The sequence below is a fragment of the Vanellus vanellus genome, assembly GCF_965231255.1.
Source record: "Vanellus vanellus genome assembly, chromosome: 12".
In the NCBI taxonomy this organism is placed as follows: Eukaryota; Metazoa; Chordata; class Aves; order Charadriiformes; family Charadriidae; genus Vanellus; species Vanellus vanellus.
Window position 1 is genome coordinate 10,139,938 of NC_138917.1, and position 17,966 is coordinate 10,157,903.

Here is a 17,966-nt window from a genome sequence, read left to right on the forward strand (position 1 = left end):
GAGGATAGAGACTAGAATAGAAAATCAAGTAATTTTTTTTTTTTCAGTCTAATTATTTTTAAGTCAGTATTGCTTCATATTTTGAAATCTGACTCAGGACTTTCGCATACTTGAGGCTGGCAAGGCTGGCTGCAGTACAAAAATGTTTGCCTCCAAGAAAGCCTGGCAGAACACGTGATTTCCAAAAAAAAAACCAAACCACCCCAAACAAAAAAATCAAGCTAATCCCTTTATATTTTCGGTAGCTTTTACCGATCTGCTCCCCCTCGATCTATCTCACTTCTTTGTATCGCCTGTCTAGGTACGTTACGGATCTGAATTGCCTCCTAGCAATTAGGCTGAGTTAAAATTCTTTCCTGACCTTGGGTTTATCAAGTTCCTTTCTCAGGTTTGGCATGTGTCAGGCTGCTAAAAAAAAAAAAAAAAAAATTAAAAAAAAAAATCCCACATGCCGCAACTCGTTGCCGAAGCCTTCGGGGCATGGGGGGAAGCTGGAGCAGGTGGGACTGGAAACAATGGTCGAGGCAGAAGATGCTCACGTGAAACCGCAGAGCCGCGGGCTGTTAGAAAATTCAGCGGTGGCAGACAAAAAAGGAGGGGTTTGGCAGCCAGCCACCGCCGGCAGACGCTCGCGGGCTCCGTGGAGGTACCTGCCCTTTCGGCTCAGCCTTTGCAGCTTTGCGTCCGTGTGCCGATGAAGCGCCGATGTTGGCTTTCCGCTCTGCCTCTCCGCTTCGCCCTGGGAAGCGCAGAAGCCCTCGCCTGGTCCGCAGATGGGGCAGGCATGTGTCCTAGCAGACAAATATATTTTTCCAAATATTTCCCAGGTGGTATTTCTGATGGCGGCTGGGACTGGTTTGCCCCCGAGGAAGGGAGCCTTGGGATTTTCCAGCTGCCTGCGGTTGATGCCCGCGCAGAGATGCAGCCGACAGCAGCGGCGTCCCAAACAAGATGACAATCCGGCAGCGGTCGGATGCTGGGGCGGGATGAACGTCTCGTCTTTGTATGGTTCAAATCATGTTTATATCTGGAAAAAATAAAGCAAATTGGGGCAGTGCCGTGGGATTTGGCTGCTGCCTTGTAAGGCTGAGTTGTCGCTTTAGGTCTGTGGGTCCCTGAGCCCGGCCAGGTCCTTATGGCGTGTGGCTTCTTACAAGAGAGGAGCGCTTGGGACAGGGGGAATATTTATTAGGAATAAAATAACCAGGCAGCAGAGGATGCGAAATTGGCCCCAGGAGCCCATCTGAACATGGTATTTTTTAGAGGGACTTTGCCCTGTGTGGTGAGAGGTGTCCTCTTTTCGCGCGATGGAACAGAACCCACTGGCGCTTTCCCTTGAGGCCACTCTAGGTGAGATTTGTAAGCGAAAACGCCTCATCTGACCAAACTTTAAATTTTCATTTCCTTTGTAAAATTGGAAAATAACTAGGTTTTTATTAGAAATCAAATGTTCTGACCTAGCACTGTTCTCAAACACTGAGTTTTTGCTCGGCGGTGTTGCTGTTGTATGTGTCAAAAAGGAGCAAAAATTCCAAACCAAACCTTTAAAAAATATCCCAGAAATGGCTTTTTTTGGCTGGATTTCTCCCGCGAGCTCAGTCCAAGCTGGCAAGAAAGAGGGGAGGATCTGCTTGAGAAGTATGGATGTGGGCGAGCGCTGGAGCAAGGAGAAGACCTGGAAAGTTTGGATATGCTTGGAGGCAAGCAGCTTTTTGGGGTCGTGTATAGAGGGAAAAGCGACTTCTTCACGGGGTCCAAATGAATCTGAAGGCTCCTAAACTCAATGGGCCAAGATGCTGGTTAAGAAATCATAAAATTCTTCTTGCCTTAGTGGTTAATAAGCCCATAAATAAACCCTGCTCCCTGCTACGGTCAGCGAGCGAAGACAAATGTCTTCGAAAGATGCATTTTCTCCACTTTGAGCTGGAAGATTTCTATTTTACAGCTCGGGCCGGCCACAAAAAAAAAAGTTTGGTTTGGGGTTTTTTTTCCCCTTCCCTCCCCCCCACCCCCACCCCCCCCTTTAGTTTCTATTGCTTTGGAGGGCTACAATAGTCGAAGGCTTTTAAATGAAATTATACCACCAGTGGGAGAAGATCCAAGCGGATTGTGCCAAGCTCTGTACAAACAGCCCAGCAGACTTGAACTACTCCAGGCTGCATCATGGAAATCACCCATGTTGGCCGATAATCTGTGCATGATTCACGCTCTGGCAAAACGCGTTGTAACTGTAGGTGTCAGTTAAAGTCAGGCCCTTAAAGCGATTTTAACACGCTCCTTTTTAATGTAATTTCCTTTGTTTTTAACGGGAGCGTTCATTAGAAAGCTGCCAGAAAAAGAGGAAGGGGAGGGCTAGCACGGCTCTTGGGTTATGAAAATGCTGGGAGGTGGCTTTTCTCCTGAGCCCACGCGGGGTCTGTCAGGCGGCAATGCGATGCACTGAGACGCAGGAGTGATGCCTTGGCCAGAGCCGGCTCCGCAGCACCCGCCGGGATGGGGGCATTTTCCACCCGCGGAGGACAACTCGTTTCTTAGGGCGCCGTGGTTAGAAGGAATCGCAACGGTTGTTAATGCTGGGCAGGTCTTTGCTGGGATGTAGGAGCCAGGAGAGGTGGCTTCTCCCAAAGCGTCGACGCTGGAGCCTTGCTCCGACACCCGCAGTGCTCTAAGCCCATCGCTGGCTCTGGTGACTCCGGGAGCCGATTTGCACCCGTTAAATGTTATGGCTGGGCTTAAGTGCTTTGCAAAGCTGGGCCTGGGTGGGCATCGGGGTTCCTTTTTCTTCAAAGAAAACGGATCTTAGAGGCCAGCGATGAAAATCGAGGTGCTCTCTATGTTATTTTTTTAAGATCACATCTCTCCGGCTGCCCGGAGGATATTATTGTGCCCGAACACCGGGAGCTAAGACAGGGGAGGCAGCCGATGGGAAATCCCTGGGAAACAAAACAAAGGGAAAGATGAGAGTCCTGAGAAATCCAGCCTGTCCCTTAACGAAGCAGTGCAAACGGAAGGGAAATTGTAGCCGGAACAGTTTTTGTAAAAGGGAAAAGGAAGGACACGGCAACGGGCTGCTGCACGGATCCTGCCCTGCTTCCCTGCCGCCCCTTACCTCCGGGACTGAAGGGAAACGCATCCGAAAATACCTGGAACGTTTCAAATTCCCACTTGGGAATGGGAGCACCCTCGGTCTCCTTTGACAACGCTAAAAAGCCACAATAATTGAGATGGATTTGCTCTGGATGAGGTATCGTGCTCACCCTGAAACAGGTTTTTCACACAGCTTTTCAGCTCATCAAGCCTCAAGTTTTTGCTCTGAGTTAACCTCGGAGTGCTTTTCCCCTTCAGGTTCACTGGAATTTGCAACGAACCAAAAAAAAAAAAAAAATCAGTTATTTTTCCAGGCCCCACCTAAGACTGGGATGATTTACTGGGTTAGCGAAGTGCCGAGCAGTGGTTCTTGCGCTGGAAAAGTCACCTTTCTCCGTGGGAATGGGGTTTCTCAGCAGGTATTGGTATGAGCAGCAAATCTCCGTTGGTTTATTAGTCTGTGCTGGTTTTGCATGGGGATTGGCATCTCCCCGGCTGCTGCCGGGGCTCGTGCTGGGTCGGGGAGCTGCTCTTGCCATGCAGGCTCTCGCATCCCCCCTCGGAGACGGTATTTTCTTCAATAACATATTCATAAGCTGGGTTCATCATTCATGATGCGGGTTCGGGTAAGCAGGATGGGAGAGGGGATCGTGTCTGCTTTGCTGGGATTGGGAAATAATCTGGCTGCAGGTGTTTGCAAACTCTCTTCACTCTTATCTGAGACTGTGAAAAAAAATAGGTGCTGCGTTGCTCCTCGCTCATCCACCGCAAATCATCAAAAATGTCACTCCAGCAAAACAAAACATACACACAATAAATAAATGAATGAATATATATGGCTATATTGTGCAAAACAAAACATACAACTTTTCCCAGCGTTCCCCCATCACAGACTGGTGAACGTCCAGTCACCTTTCAGCAGTAGCCCTATGGCAACACGCTGCTGCCCTAGGTGATGGGGGGGGAACAAACCCTGGCATGGGAGGGGGGGGGAAAGGGTTTTGCAGCTTCCAAAGGGCGATGAATATCTGAAGGAAATTGTTCTGTGGCTGCTGAAAATATGTGTTTATCGCGAGGGCTGGGAGACGTGACTTGATCTGGCTGGTTCTTGGTGAAATTGCTCCCCTTTCTCGGCCCCCAGCGAGGCGTTTGGAGATGCTCGGGGCAGCGGCAGCGTTACGAGAAGGGGCTGGAGCCGTCCCTTTGTGGGACTTGTTTACTTTTATCTGGCGCGAAGCGCTGCCTCTTCGCTTCTGAAGCAGTTTGGAAGTGTTTCCCATCGTGTGCTTTGCTTGCACGGCTGCTGTTTATGGCATCTGCATTTTTCCTGGTGACCCTCTGCACTGTCTCAGTGGCCTCTGCTCATTCACTCGTCTCTCTCCCCTTGGCAGAAATGGTGTCAACAAAACTCTGCTCCCAAGAATGCAGTCTGACAGTTTTCTGCCCAATTTTGGGGGCCGTTTCTTCCCCCCTGCTGTCCCGAGTTACTGGATGTATGGATCTGGTCTTTGATGTTGATGGTTTTTCTGGCTCGTGCCTGCGTTATAGCTGGAGACACATGCTGGCTATCAAGCGTTTCACAAGGACGCTTGTTTTGGAAGCACAGTGGGGCTGCCTGGGAGACCCACTGCTCGGTGGATCATGCTGATGTGAAGCTGGGGTCAGCAACTGGGGCTGCACCCCCTTATCAAGGCTGCTCTGTCACATATGGTGAGAAAGGAATTGCTGCCAGAAATGTTCCTTAAGAAGGTCTCTCTAGAGACGGGGAGGAAGAGGCTGGATGGGAGGACGTGCATCTGAGGTCAGGTCGGGACTCTGGAGCTCCTGTCTTTGGGACGGAGGTCCTGGGGTATGTGGGAGCATGTGGTGTGACACTCCAGCCCACTCCTCTCCAGGCACACCGCGTTGCTGGAGGAGCATGTCGCTGCTCAGAGAAGCGTTTGAACTCGTGGTGCAGTTCAGCAGGGGGGTTCTTGCAGAAGCAAAGCTCGACATCTCGGTAACGGGCTCCCTGTCCGTGTTCGAGGCTCTAGCTCCGTCTGCACAAATCGCTGTGACTGCTACAGCCAGGCTCTCGAAGGCAGCTCTGCGTTGCAAGAGCTCACCATGGCGTTCCATAGGAGGATCTTGCCCTCACTCAAAGCGTAGGAAGAACAGAGGAGGGGTGGAGGCAGCAGAGCCAGACTCTTTCTGCTCTGGAATGACAGCATCAGTTGGTGGGGTTGAGAGGATGAGAACGGGGATGAATTTCTACGAGAGGGTGGAGGGAAAGCTCTGGGGATGGTGGCAAGGCTGGCTTTCTCCAAACAGCTGGGAGTCAGTGAGCTCTTACACATGCCGTGTTATCCCTGCTGGGCAAGTTCCAACTTTTTGTTCAGATTTAATTTCTGGCCTCAGAGCGTTATTGTCAAAATGCTTTTGTCTGACTCAGGCCACTTCAATACCATCCCAAAGCATCTCCCCACAACACAGAGGCCGCTAAATGCCTCCTCCTCGCTGCAGAAGCCATGTGCACAGTGGCTGTCGGGTTTCTAGGAAGCCCGTTGCTTCCACCTCCCTTCTCCTTTGGCTTTTTGTCACTGTTTTGCCTTTGGTGCAGGCTGGAGCCCGTCCATGGGATCTTGCTAGTCTATTGTTCGGCAACTTCACAAGCAGGTTTCAAAGGAGTCGCCCGTTGCTTTTTGGGCTGTTCTCTCGGTAAGCACCGAGGAGGCATTGAGAGAAACCCGGGAAATCAGCACAACGTGGCTGTTGAAAGTGTCAGAGCCCGTTAACGAGGCCAGACGTGCCGTTCCTGCTCCTCGTACTGCTGTGTACCTCTGTCTCCCTTGCCATTTCACTCGCTCTGGGGAGTTTTTTCCACGAATGCTCAAGGCTTTAAATAGCGAAGCCTGGATCGGTGCAGTGCCAGCCAGCAGTTGGCGAGGAGCGTGCCACTGACAACTGAGCCCATCCCGTGGCTGCACGCTCTGTGGGTGTCCCTGGTGTATTGCCACCAGAAGCACTTTAGGAAGGGCAGAACTGCTGGAGAGACAACAAGGAGCTACACAAAGCCTATCAAGCCCTCCCCATCCCACCAAGCCTTTACCAGCTGTAAAACAGGGATGTAGGCGAAGCCGCTTGTCGCCCACCTCCCTCTTTTATGGCTGGTAGAGACTTGGAGGGGTGAGGAAGGCTTGATAGTCACCAAGCATCCACGCTTGATCTTTGCAGAGGCTGTAGAAGCAGTACCTCAGCTATTAGTGGGTTATTCTAGAGGAGGAGGTAGGATATTTTGGTTATACGTGACGCTAAGCAAGGCAACGGGGGAAGCCTGACACCAAAACTCCCTCCAGAAGCTTGCAGCAGCGTGAGTAATGCCACAGAAAGGAGAACTGCAGGGCTGACTAGACCATAAAGTCATTACAAGTGGTGAGTGGCTGCAGAGGAATTTGGTTGCTTCTGCCCTCCCGTGCCTGCCCCTCGCTCTCTGCTTGCTTCGGAGAAGGGGTGTTGGTCTTGCTGGGGCAGATGTTGTGTCCAAGAGGGACCCAGGATCCTTCACCTCCCGGCTTTGGGCAGAGATGAATAGAGGCAGCCTGGGCTCGGAGCTCCTCTGCAGTCAACTGTTTTGAACCTGTGGTCTCCAGGATCTGAAAGGAGACATGAGGAAAACAAGCTGTGCAATGTCTCCTGCGGCCGGGCAGGATTTATTCCATACATTTTCCTGTAGCACGAGCCCCTCTTAATTGCTGGTCCTGGCACTGCTGCAGAGCTCTGGGGGAGATGAGGGTATACAGAAGAAGAGAGGAGACCCAGCAGACCCTTCTACAAGGTGGCTCTCTTGCGGGGACCCAGGAAGACAGTTGTCCTTAAAACAGCACAGCATCCTCGAGGAGGGACAAATGAGGTTCGGTACTGAAAGGAATGGACGTAGACCAAGACCCTCCTATTGCCGAAAAGGCTTTCAGCCCCTGCAGGCTTCCCCTGCTGCCCCGAACTGCTTGAGCTCAGGCATCTGTGAGGGAACAACCAGGCGTCGCAGAGACCCTTCACCCTCCTAGGTGTCTGCTTGCCGGTTTGTGGGGCTATTTGCCCCAAATTGCAAGGCTGGGGTTTCACCTGTGCCCTCTTTGGAGGGGTGACGCTCCCAGGCGGGAGGCCCCCGAGCTTTTCACTTCCCCACTGTGGTTTGCAAGCACAACTGGGAGGTTGTGGACGCACAAAATTAGAGGCCAGTATCGGACATCTGGGTCTCATATCTCTGTTTACCACAGACTCATTTGGATCGACATTTGTGGCGTGTTAAGTCGTTTGGCATCCTCCGTTAGCGCAGAAGATGCTTTCCTGCGGAAGATGGCTCTCTCTGATTTGAAGTGCTTGCAGAGTGTGCGCCCCACATCTCGCTTGGTCTTTGCATCTCTTTGGCTGCGAGGAGACAAAAAAAAAAAAAAAAAAAAAAGGAAGCTGTGTTGATTTCAGCATTGTGTGAAAGTATTTTCCCATCGTTCTCCCTTGAAAAGCATGATTTAATTAACATTTTTATATGTTTATTATTTAAGAAAGCATGTGCTGCTGCTGCTTTTTTTTTTTCTTTTTCACTTGGTTTTACCCAACTTGTATTTGTTATGAAATAGTTGAATCATGTTCCATGTTATATCCGGGAGGGGGAGGGAGAAATGGACGGGAGAGCACCCGCCCATCCCAACCTGCCTGATCTGGGGACCTGGCTGTGGTATCAGCTTTGTGTGATTGGTGTCCACGCCTGGAAAAAGTCAGGAATAGCTGCTGGGCTTTAAATTCACTCGCTCTGCTAATCCACGTTGGGTCTCAAACAAACGCCAGACCTTTTGTGGTTATCCTACAGGTGCAAGCTGGATGCGCGCGTGGGCTTTCTCCCCCTGGTTATGAACTGACACGGCTGGCTAAAGCAGCGTTGTTTGGGCTTTATGGCTTTAAATTGCTGTTTCTTGGCTTTAGGAAAGGAATTGTTGGGAGCTATGTGCTTTCAAAGGGAGGCCACCCAAACCCACGGGAGAAATCAAGGTTATGGTGAAGATATATCTCACGCGGTGATCTCGGCAGAGCCCTCGCTGCTGCGAGAGGGGGATATTTATGGGTTTGCAAGCTGTAAGGGAGACTGCCGGCGTGGTCCCTGATGGGATGTTCCCACCTGCAGCAAAAGTTGGTGAACAAACACCCTCACATCCAAGCCGGTAGGATGAAATAAAGTGTCTCCAGTGTCCGTTTACTGCTTGGCTGTACAAGAGGATGAGATCTATCCTAGCTCCTTAATCTCTTGTGACCGCAGCTTGATGTGATTTTGAGGGTCCAGCAAACCCTGTTCAGGTTCCTGACTCAGTTCTCCTGGAGACCACTTGGTCTGTGAGAAGGTCAGTGTATTTAGGCAGGCAAATTGTGTCAGCATCTGGCCAAAAAAGGCACAAAGCTGGGTACTGACTCTGGATATCGAATAACGTCTTCAGGTGACAGGTTGCAGATGAGAATGGGGGCTATTGAGGGTCAGCTTTAAAGTCCGTTTCTCTCTGCAAGCCTCTGCCCAAGCCTCTGCCCCAGGAGGGCGGTGGTGATGGCGGGGAGCTACTCTCTATGTGCATTGTTGTAGTATAACAGTCCCAGGGATGAGTTTTTTGCTGTGCTGTGGCGTTGCTTAAAAAAAAAAAAAAAAAAAAAAGGGAAAAGAAAAGCCATTTTTAGTCCAAGCCCTTTAAGCACATGCTCAACCTCACACCAGCGCTGGAGGCTCCCCCGCGCCAGCGCTGGAGACTTTACTCATCACGAAAGTAAACATGTGCTTTAGGGCTCTGAAAACAGATAAAAAAAAAATCCCGGCCTGAAGGAGAAGGATAAACATTGCTAAAATGTTATCATTTGTGCAACTGCGCTCTGGGTGCTGGATACGGCCACGACCGCAAGAGTTTCATCCGTGGCACGAGAAATTGCCTGGGAGTTTCGCTTGGACCAGCTGGAGCAGGGAACGGATTTGTTTAGCATCCTCTGCCCTTATCAACATAAACAGAGCCCCCATCTTCTGGAAGGGGTCACCATGACCAGACAAAGACCAACCCCCATCTTCTGGAAGGGGTCACCATGACCAGACATGACCAACCCCCATCTCGGGGATGGTTGCAAGATGGGTGCTGGTGGCTCCTCGGTCCCGTCAACTCGTGCATCACCACCATCAGCCAGATAGTTTTGGATCCCCCCCCCCCCCCCCCCAATGTCCTGACTCGCTGCGGCTGGCCCCATCGCCAGTTGCTCCCGACACGGGTTGCAATGGGCTCCGGCTGGGTGGGGAGACCCGAGGAGACCCCCATCCTCCTGGAGCCCATGCAGGACTTCTCCTTCTGGTTAGTGCATCAACCCCGTGGTTGCAGCTTGTCCCGCTCTCCTCCGAGGGACGCCGTAGGAAGCAGGGAAAGGTATATATATAATCATAAAAAATCATAGCCCTCCCAAGCCTGGACCTTACGGCTTCTGCCGAGGGGCCCTCAGCCTCTCCGCGTCTTTCTCTGGGGCTAAAGATAGCCGTGTCTGCAGCTGAGCTGTGAATCAGGAGTAAAAAATGTGGGTCACCTCCTGTGCGAAGAAATGAACGTTCGGAGACTCATCTGCTCCTGACCTCATTTTGCCGGGTATGAATCAGGCCTCCAGCCCGCCGGACCCCACAGCTGCTCCTGCTACGGCAGCTTCGGACGCGCTCCCCAAACCCCACAGCAGGCCTGTAGTTAAAGGCTTTTTCGGGGCCAGTTTTCTCAGTTCTAACGAATGGGTGTTAATTGTGGTAAGAGTGCAGGCGTGGCTTTTTTTCCCGGCGACAGGGATGGTGCTCAGAGCGGGGGACCTGGAGGTGGTTAAACCCCGCGGTCCCACCCCGCGTGTGCGCACACACGTGTGCGCAACCACGCACCAACACGTGTCGCCGTGGCATCCATGCCTGCCGGGAGGCAGCGCCCGAGGCACCAGCGCTGCACGGGGTGAACGCGGGTCTGTGTCTGTATGCAAACGCGCGCGCGCGACCTCCGAAACGCCACCGCCCGCGATCCGGGGTGCGATGCACGGGGTACGTGCAACCAGGTACCGACGCACACACCCGGCGAAAACTGCACGTACGCTTAATGCAGCCTCTCTTTTTTAATTTTTTTTTTTTTAATTTTTTTTTTTTTCCTATCCCACCGTTGCAAAATCCACTCCTGTTTTTTTTCTTCGTGAAAGTAAAACCTGATGCGGACTCTAAACCAGCTGGAAACCCTAAGGAGAAAGCACCAGGCTGGCACCTGGGAGCCCTGAGCGGAGTCCTCGTCCCTGCCCCAGGCTCCAGGTGTGCTCTCAGCGCAGTCGCTTTATTTTTCTGTGCTTCGCCTTTCCCCTTGTCTAACCCAGGGGTTACGCAGCTTTTCTTCACCTCCGAAAGCCGGCTCTGCTCCCGAAGTGCGGAGGCGAGAAGGTGAAGGCAGCAGCGGTGGCACTTCTGGAGGGTGGCACTGCTTGAGACCCGGCTGGGTCACACCGCCCCATCTTGGTGCGGCGTCACGGGTTAATAAGGGCATGAACTGCTTCACCCTCTGCCTTGAGCTGCCTTTAAATCACACAATTAACGGGGGGGGGGGGGAAATCTCATCCCTGGGGGGGCTTTCCTCTTTGCATCCGCCTGCACTAAAAGGTCCCGGCCGCGGCAGAGGAGCGTTTCGCCCTCGTTAAGCGGATAAAACTGGAAGGTGCTCGGAGTCGTGACCTGCAAACCCCAACAGCACGAGTCGCTCCTGGACGGCGGCTGGGGCCGGTGCGTGCCGTGGCTCGCGTTTCTGCTCCCGCTCGGGTTTTGTTGCCCCGTGGAGCTCCGTCTTTCAAAACCCCGGAGTCAGGAAATAGTTAAGCGCTACAGTATTTTGATTAGCAGAGCCTTAAAGTCAGTAAAAAAGACAGTCAGAGAGAACTATCAGGAGCATGCTAATGAAGTGAAGTCATCAGCAGACACCAGAGAAGTATTCATGCCTGCTCCACGCCGGACGGGTATCGCCGGATCCCAGCACGGCGCACGCAGGTGGAGCGGGGCTCGCGGGGACCGGGGGCTCGGCCGTCCCGCTCGCTTCACTCCCCTCCCTTTGGATATTGCAACGCTTTCCCTGGGATTTTTTTTATTAATTTTTTTTTTTTTTTTCTTCACTGGAGCTTAATGATATTTCCAGCTCCGAGGGAGCTGCGGGAAGACTGGAGATAGTGCAGTGAGAGACTAGAAAGACAGCAAAGGGCAGCTCCCGGCTCCGCGGGAAAGGTGAGGGCATTCTCTTGGAAAATCCCTTGGGTTTCTCTCTATCGCCGGCGGTCGGGTTTGTGGAAACGCTGGGGGTGGGGAAAGGGGGATGTTTCTGGAAACGCAGCGGTGTTTCGTGCTCGCTCTCCAGCTGGAAAGTTTGCTGAGCGGGGTCCGGGGATGGCGATGCCCCCGGGAGCGCTGCCCGGCCCCTGCGCCCAGGTACGGACCTGCCGGCAGAGCAGCGCAGGAAAGCCGCTCGTGGGAGCGGCGAGTAAAGCAGCACCCAGCTGCCCTCAGCCCTTACCCTCGGGTCCCCCTTTGAAAAATACGTGGGCAGTTCTAATAGCATTAAAAATTATTGTTCTCCTCTTGCGGGGCTTTGCAAAGAATCCATGTCAAGCTCTTATCATCCCGCTCGTAGAGCCTGTGCACGTCAACGTTGGCAGCTCGCAGGCTCAGGTCCTACCTTTTCTGTAAAAAAAATGGCTTTTTTGGAATAATTAGGAAAGTTAGGACAGAGCAAAGTTTTAGTTCGGCAGTTGCTTTAAGGCTCAACCCAGTAACTGTTATGCAGACAAATCCACGCTGGAGCTGATGACTCGGCAGTGCTGTTTAATTTACAAAAAGTCACACCGTGAAAACATGCATTTTTGTTTATCGTAAACGAAAGAAAAACATGCAGAAGAGATTTTGCTCCTAACCAGATGTGATTAACCCTTTCAAGATGATGAGTTCCTGGGACTATTCCTGGGATAAGATGAGCATATATTGCTTTACAGTGGTTAAAAATGAGCCGTCGCCTCTACTACTGCGTTGAGTTTAGTGCTCGTACAGACCCTCAGTCTGTCTTCAGGTCTGTCCCCAAATTATGGGGGTTTTGCCTCGCGGTAGCTTTAATTTTCCTATTACAGAAGCATCCAAGCTTGTGACACTGGGAGTGTGTTTTGAGGAAGACAGACACGCAGCTTCTGGGTTTATGCGAATTCCCGCAATACCCGGCTTCTCACTGCAAATAATACGTCCTTAAATAAAAAAAAATAAAAAAAAACCAAACTTGATTTTATCCATATGGAGGTTAACGTGATACCAACATTAACCGAATTTTTGGGGCCTAGGGATTCCCAGCAAGATTGGCGACATGATTACCCTTTTAATCTTACATCAGGAGCATCTTGTTTCCTTGTATCCCGTTATAGCTGGAAAATCTTAATGAGAGTTGCCCTAAAAGCGGCATCTCTCTGTTCGGCTCCATCCCAGCCCAAAGCAGACCCCTGCAAAGCCCTGTCCCTGGGCGGCGGAGGGGCACAGGTAGGTGTCCCCGCGCTGTGCCCACAGGAAGCACCTTCCTGGGAGGTTTTTCCCTCCGCAGGTGCTTTCTGCCCCGCGGATCTCTGCGTGTGGGAAACGCACCTTCATCCACCTGCGCTGCACGCCGGGACGGCATCTCGGCAAGCTCCTTGCGATGGACCCAGCTGTCCATCCCTGCTGCACATGGGGACATCCCACCAGCTCCTTTTATTTCTATCGCAAGCGCAGCTTTATTTAAATAAGAGAAAATTTTCAGGGAGGATCGCCTCCTTTCTTAACTCCCTTGCCCAGCTCCCCGTCCCCAGCGTCTTGTGTCCTGCCCATGGCAGGTAGAAGCAGAGGACCCCCAGAAGGACCTTGGGAGCGGGCAGAGGTGGACAAGCCCAGGTGACCCTTGGTGAGGTCTCCCGGGTGCTGTGACCCGCTCCTGTGCAGCCTCCCCAAGCCCAACTCGCCGCTCCGAGCTCTCAGGGTGACCCTTCCTTAATACCCCCCAAATCATTTAAAACAGCGACACGGAGATCCGCCTTGCGTGCCCTCCCAGCGAGCTGCCAGCGGGACTCGTAGCTGTACCAAACCCACCAAGAAAAAGCTAAAATTGCTAATTCCTCTATTTTTTGTGGGTAGGATTTGAGCTCCGTGCTTGGCAGCAGGTCCAGGCACGGCCGTGCCACCTGCAGGTGGCAAAGCCCGGCCATCGGGCTGGCTCCGGCTGCCTTCAAAGGGAGATGGGAGAGTGCTCTCCGAAGTTGGAACGCACCTGGTCGCACCAAGGCTGTGGATTTTGTCAGTCTCCCGAGCCCCGTCTCAGCTCAAGTTGCACCATAACCAGCCGGTTGTGCATCCAATGCAAACGAGCCAGTAACTAGTTGCGTTGTTACAGGCTGCCCAGAGAGGTTGTGGAGTCTCCCACTCTGGAGACATTCAAAACCCGCCTGGACGCTCTCCTGTGCAACCTGTTGTAGGTGACCCTGCTCTGGCAGGAGGGTTGGTCTAGATGATCTCCAGAGGTCCCTTCCAACCCTGACCATTCTGTGATTCTGTGATTCTGCGTTCTGATTTTTGCTGCAGATTTGGGGGGATTGGCGCACTCAAGGACCCAAAAGTCAGCTAGCAGGAGCTGCCCCGCAGGTCCCATGGGTTTTAAACACCCCTGGATCCTCCACCGCCCACTTTGGCCGGCTGTCCTTGGAGGAGAAAGGTGTTAAAGGGCCCGTGGCCCACTACTAAGCAACAGTTACCAACAACCTTAAGCAAATAAAATATGTGAGATTATGAAAACAGGGGAACTGCAGCTGATTCCCAGCATCTCTGCCGTGTGAGTCAGTAGTGCGTGTCTGCTGCTCCCCGCTCGTTCCTAGATGACAGCATCCACACATCAAATCCACCGGCCCTTGGAGATTAGACATCCCCGAATATTTATGACCATTTCAAATAACGTGTATTTCTCTGGCCGCTAGATAGCCTGAGCGAGAAGCTGGGATTTACGGGTTTCTGTCCTTAAGGCTGGTTGGGTTTTTTTTTTCAGTGCGTAGTTACAGGATGTTTCAGATGTTGCGTGCTATTTCTCTGTACGTTTTGGGCTGGAGCTTTTGCCCCAGTGCAGCTCCTTGCAGGTCAGGCCATCAAGCCTTGCCAACGCACCGGCTGAGAGAGAGGGGAATTGAGCTGACGGAGGGTCTTATCCCAGCGGTGTTCAGTGCTGGGGGTTTATGCAGATCCTCAAGATCTGAATTGCTCAGGGAATATTTCACGGGAGTCCTCCCGCAGGGGCTGACTGAGCGGTCCCGGGAAGATGCCTGGGCTCCATCCAAAGGTGGGAGACCAGGAGTCACTTTCGAAGGTGCCCGTCTCGCTGCTGCCATTCAAAGCAATACCAAGCGAGCACAAAGCTAACATTTACTCTGCGAACCTCTCAACAACAACCAAAAAAAAAAAGTGGCTTTATCCAGTGTACTGTTTCCAAGGCAGCTTTCCTGGGATGGCCATGCTGCTGGTGGAAGGGCTGGAAGCCATCGCTCGAGCAAAGGCATTTCACACGTGCAGGTAGATTTATTCCGGCTCTGAGCTGTCGCTCTCTGGCGCTACATAAATAACCGTATAGGCAGCCTGTCTCCGTGGGCAGACGTCTGTCTGTCCGAGCTCGTCTGCAGAGGCGTTCCCCGGCTCTCTTGGCAAGTTGTGCTCCCATGGTCTGTCAGGGTTTGGGGACGGGAAACCACGCTGCAAGGGGAAGCGCGTGTGGTTGAGCCAGGCAGTCATTGCTCGGGCTGGTTTGCCGTCCCGTGGGCTCCGTTGCAGACTCTTGACTTTTCGGTGTTACTGGTCAGCGTGGAAAGGTGAGGATGGGATGCGGGGTTGGTAGAGGGAACCTGTCTCCCGAGCTCTGCAGCGGTTTGGTTGTGACCTTAGATGATTCCTGTCCCCTCTGCAAGATGGGTCTTTTGGGCTGTGTGTTGTGGATTAGCCAGAAAAATACAGACCCTTGCAAGAGAGGCACTGAAGACAGGCGGAAAGTCAGGGAAAGATAATCCCTCAAAGAAGAGAAGTGCAGCTGCTTTTCCCAACCTGCTTTTAAGCACATCCCGAAGAACAGAGCCCATCTCACCTCACCCTGGGAATTGCTTTCTTCACCTGCAAACGACCGTCATTTTTCATCTTGCCGCTCTTCACCATGCCTGTGGATGCTCCCTTGTGCTTCCAGCCTCCGCCGCCCCAAGACCTGCTGAGGATCCCCTTGAATTAGGGGCTGCTGCCTCCGTAGCACACTCACTTTTTTTTTAGAACAAGCAACACTGGTTAAGAGGATGGAGCCCTTCATCCTGCTACCATCTGGAGCCCTTGTCCCCTTGCTTGCCATCGTCTGGCATCAGTGGTGACCCACGAGCCCGGCTGGCTGCGGTGCCAAGAGCTGCAAGGGCTTTGCTAAGCAATGGCATCAGTCTGCGGGAACATGGCACTCCTCTGCGACTTGCTCAACACGTCCTGCAGTGTGGGCATCTCCTGCCCAGCAGCACGGCAAGGGCACGGCTCAGAGGAGCCTCTCCCTCAGCTCCCACCTTTCCTTTTGAAGGATGGGGAGTGCAAGAGACAGGCTCCAGCGCAGGGACAGGGACTTGCTTCAGAGAAGGACTCCAGTGACTTCAAATTTGCTTCTCTGGAAAAGCAGGACGCAGCAATGCAGCGCCCTTGGCAGCTTCTGCTTGCGTGGAGGTGTTGGGTGGCATCGCTCTGGAGGGCACACGGTCAGGGACATGGGGCAGGTGGTGGCCGCAGGCTTCTACACCAGCATCTACCCCACCACGGCCACCTCCACTCCTGTGCCACTGGTCCCTGTGCTGCATCCCTTGGGGACATGCATGAAGCAATCCCTGTGTGCGCAGCATCCAGCACACCGCAGGCACTTGGTTCCTTCCGAGATGAGGAATTGCTCAGGTATAAGCAGGTACAAGCGAGAGAACTCCACAAACCCATTCGCTTCCCCGCTGCTGCGGTGCCTTGGGTGCACACAGGTCCCCTCAGACCTCATGCTCCAGCCCGGGCAGTGCAGGTACCTGCTGTGGATGGACATCATTTTACAGAGCGAATCTCTACTTTGCTGCAGGAATTTTTCCTTCTGCTTGAGACATACCCTTGCGATGTCCCAGGTCTGTGCATCTTAACTCCAACTCCTGCGCCCACAACCATGGGATGATGCACCTTCCCCAAAGCATCCTCTCCGCTCCCCTCGCAAGCCTAACTTTCTTCTTCACTTCAAAGCTCAAGGGAAAGCTGTGCTTGCAAAGGATGGACTTTTTATCCCTTGCCTTGATTAAAAAGGAATGGAAAAAGAGGCTTTGGCTTGTGTTGTTTGGGGTTTTTTTAATTAAAGCGAAGGAGGAGGCTTGGGTTCATCACCGCACCTCTCTCGTTGGTTTTCAAAGGCCTCCTGGGGGGCACACGGGCCAGCGAGACTCCGAGCATGGATTTCTGACAGAAGCCGGCTTTTGGGGGCTGGAAGCTGAAGTCCAGGAGTACAACATCGCCACCTGTTTGCCACAGGCGAACATACAGCAGGATAAATCCCAGCAGGATGAACCCCAGCAGGATGCACCCCATCGGGATGCAACCCGTCAGGATACACCCCCATCGGGCAGCCCTCAATCAGGATGCACCCCACCGGGATAAATCCCATCAGGCAGCCCTGCAGCGGTGCTCCCGGCTGCAGCATGCACAGGCTGCGCAGCCGAAGCCAGGACAAGGAGGGGATGGAGAGAGAGGAGTAAATGCTGGTTTTCTGCCGGAGCAGAGGAGCTTCCCAGCCCATGGGGCCGTACAGAGTGTGCTGCTGTGTTGGTACCACCTTTTCTGCTCTGGGCTGTTGGACCTCCTGCTTTCGCATGCACCCGCGCATGCTTCCCTGGAGCCCTTCGCTGCCAGGCTCTTAATGTGCTTTTTTTTTTTCCCCATCCACATCAAGAGGTTTAAATGGGTCTCTGGAGCATGACATGGGCAAGACTAAGTCAGTGAGACCAGGACATGGCAGAGCTACGTGGGATTGGGATGGCCTGCGAGCGGTCAGGAGCTGAGCGGGTATCCGTGCGCTCCCCCGCAGCTGGTGTAGCTGCTGCATCCCCCTGGGAGGGTGCTGGAAGATCTGCTCCGCGGTGGCAGTTAGAAAAGGCCGAGAGCTGGAGCAAGTGGGGCTGAGCTGCTGTTTGGGGGGTTCACCCTGCTTCTCGCTCTCCCTCGAGCAAAACGCCTTTGAGGGCTTCGTCTTTCCGAAATGCTCACCAGAGCCTGGCTGAGCAGGCAGCTGAATTAAGCCAAGGTGCGTGCTGCACCGCGTTGGAGTCAGTAAGCTGTAAAATGCCGGGTCTGGTCCCCAAAACCAGGTGCTTCTGCTGGAAAGGTCTCTCTTTGGCAAGATGCATTGGAGAAGAGCAGGCTGGGGGTTTGGGCCAGCTGGAGCAAGAGGAAGGGCTCGGCAGAGCATCCGAGCACCAGGTTCACGCATCTCACGGCATTGGTTTTGGTGGATTTCCTTGATTTTTGGTGGGTATTTAGGATCTCTGGCAATAGGATCCAGTCATACATTGGGTTTACCCTCCTTCACCTCAATGCTAAAAGCTATTTCATGCCTATACAATGTGTAGGGGATACTCAAATCCTTTCCATGCCTATACAACGCATAAGGGGCATTCATATACTTTGGGCAAATGCTCCTGTGCTCCCCCCGTTTCCCTGAATAGCGTGTGCGGGGATTAAGCGTCAGGCTTTTGTTTGAAAGAAGCCCGCTAGGAAATGACTCAACAAGACGTTTGTATGTTTAAAT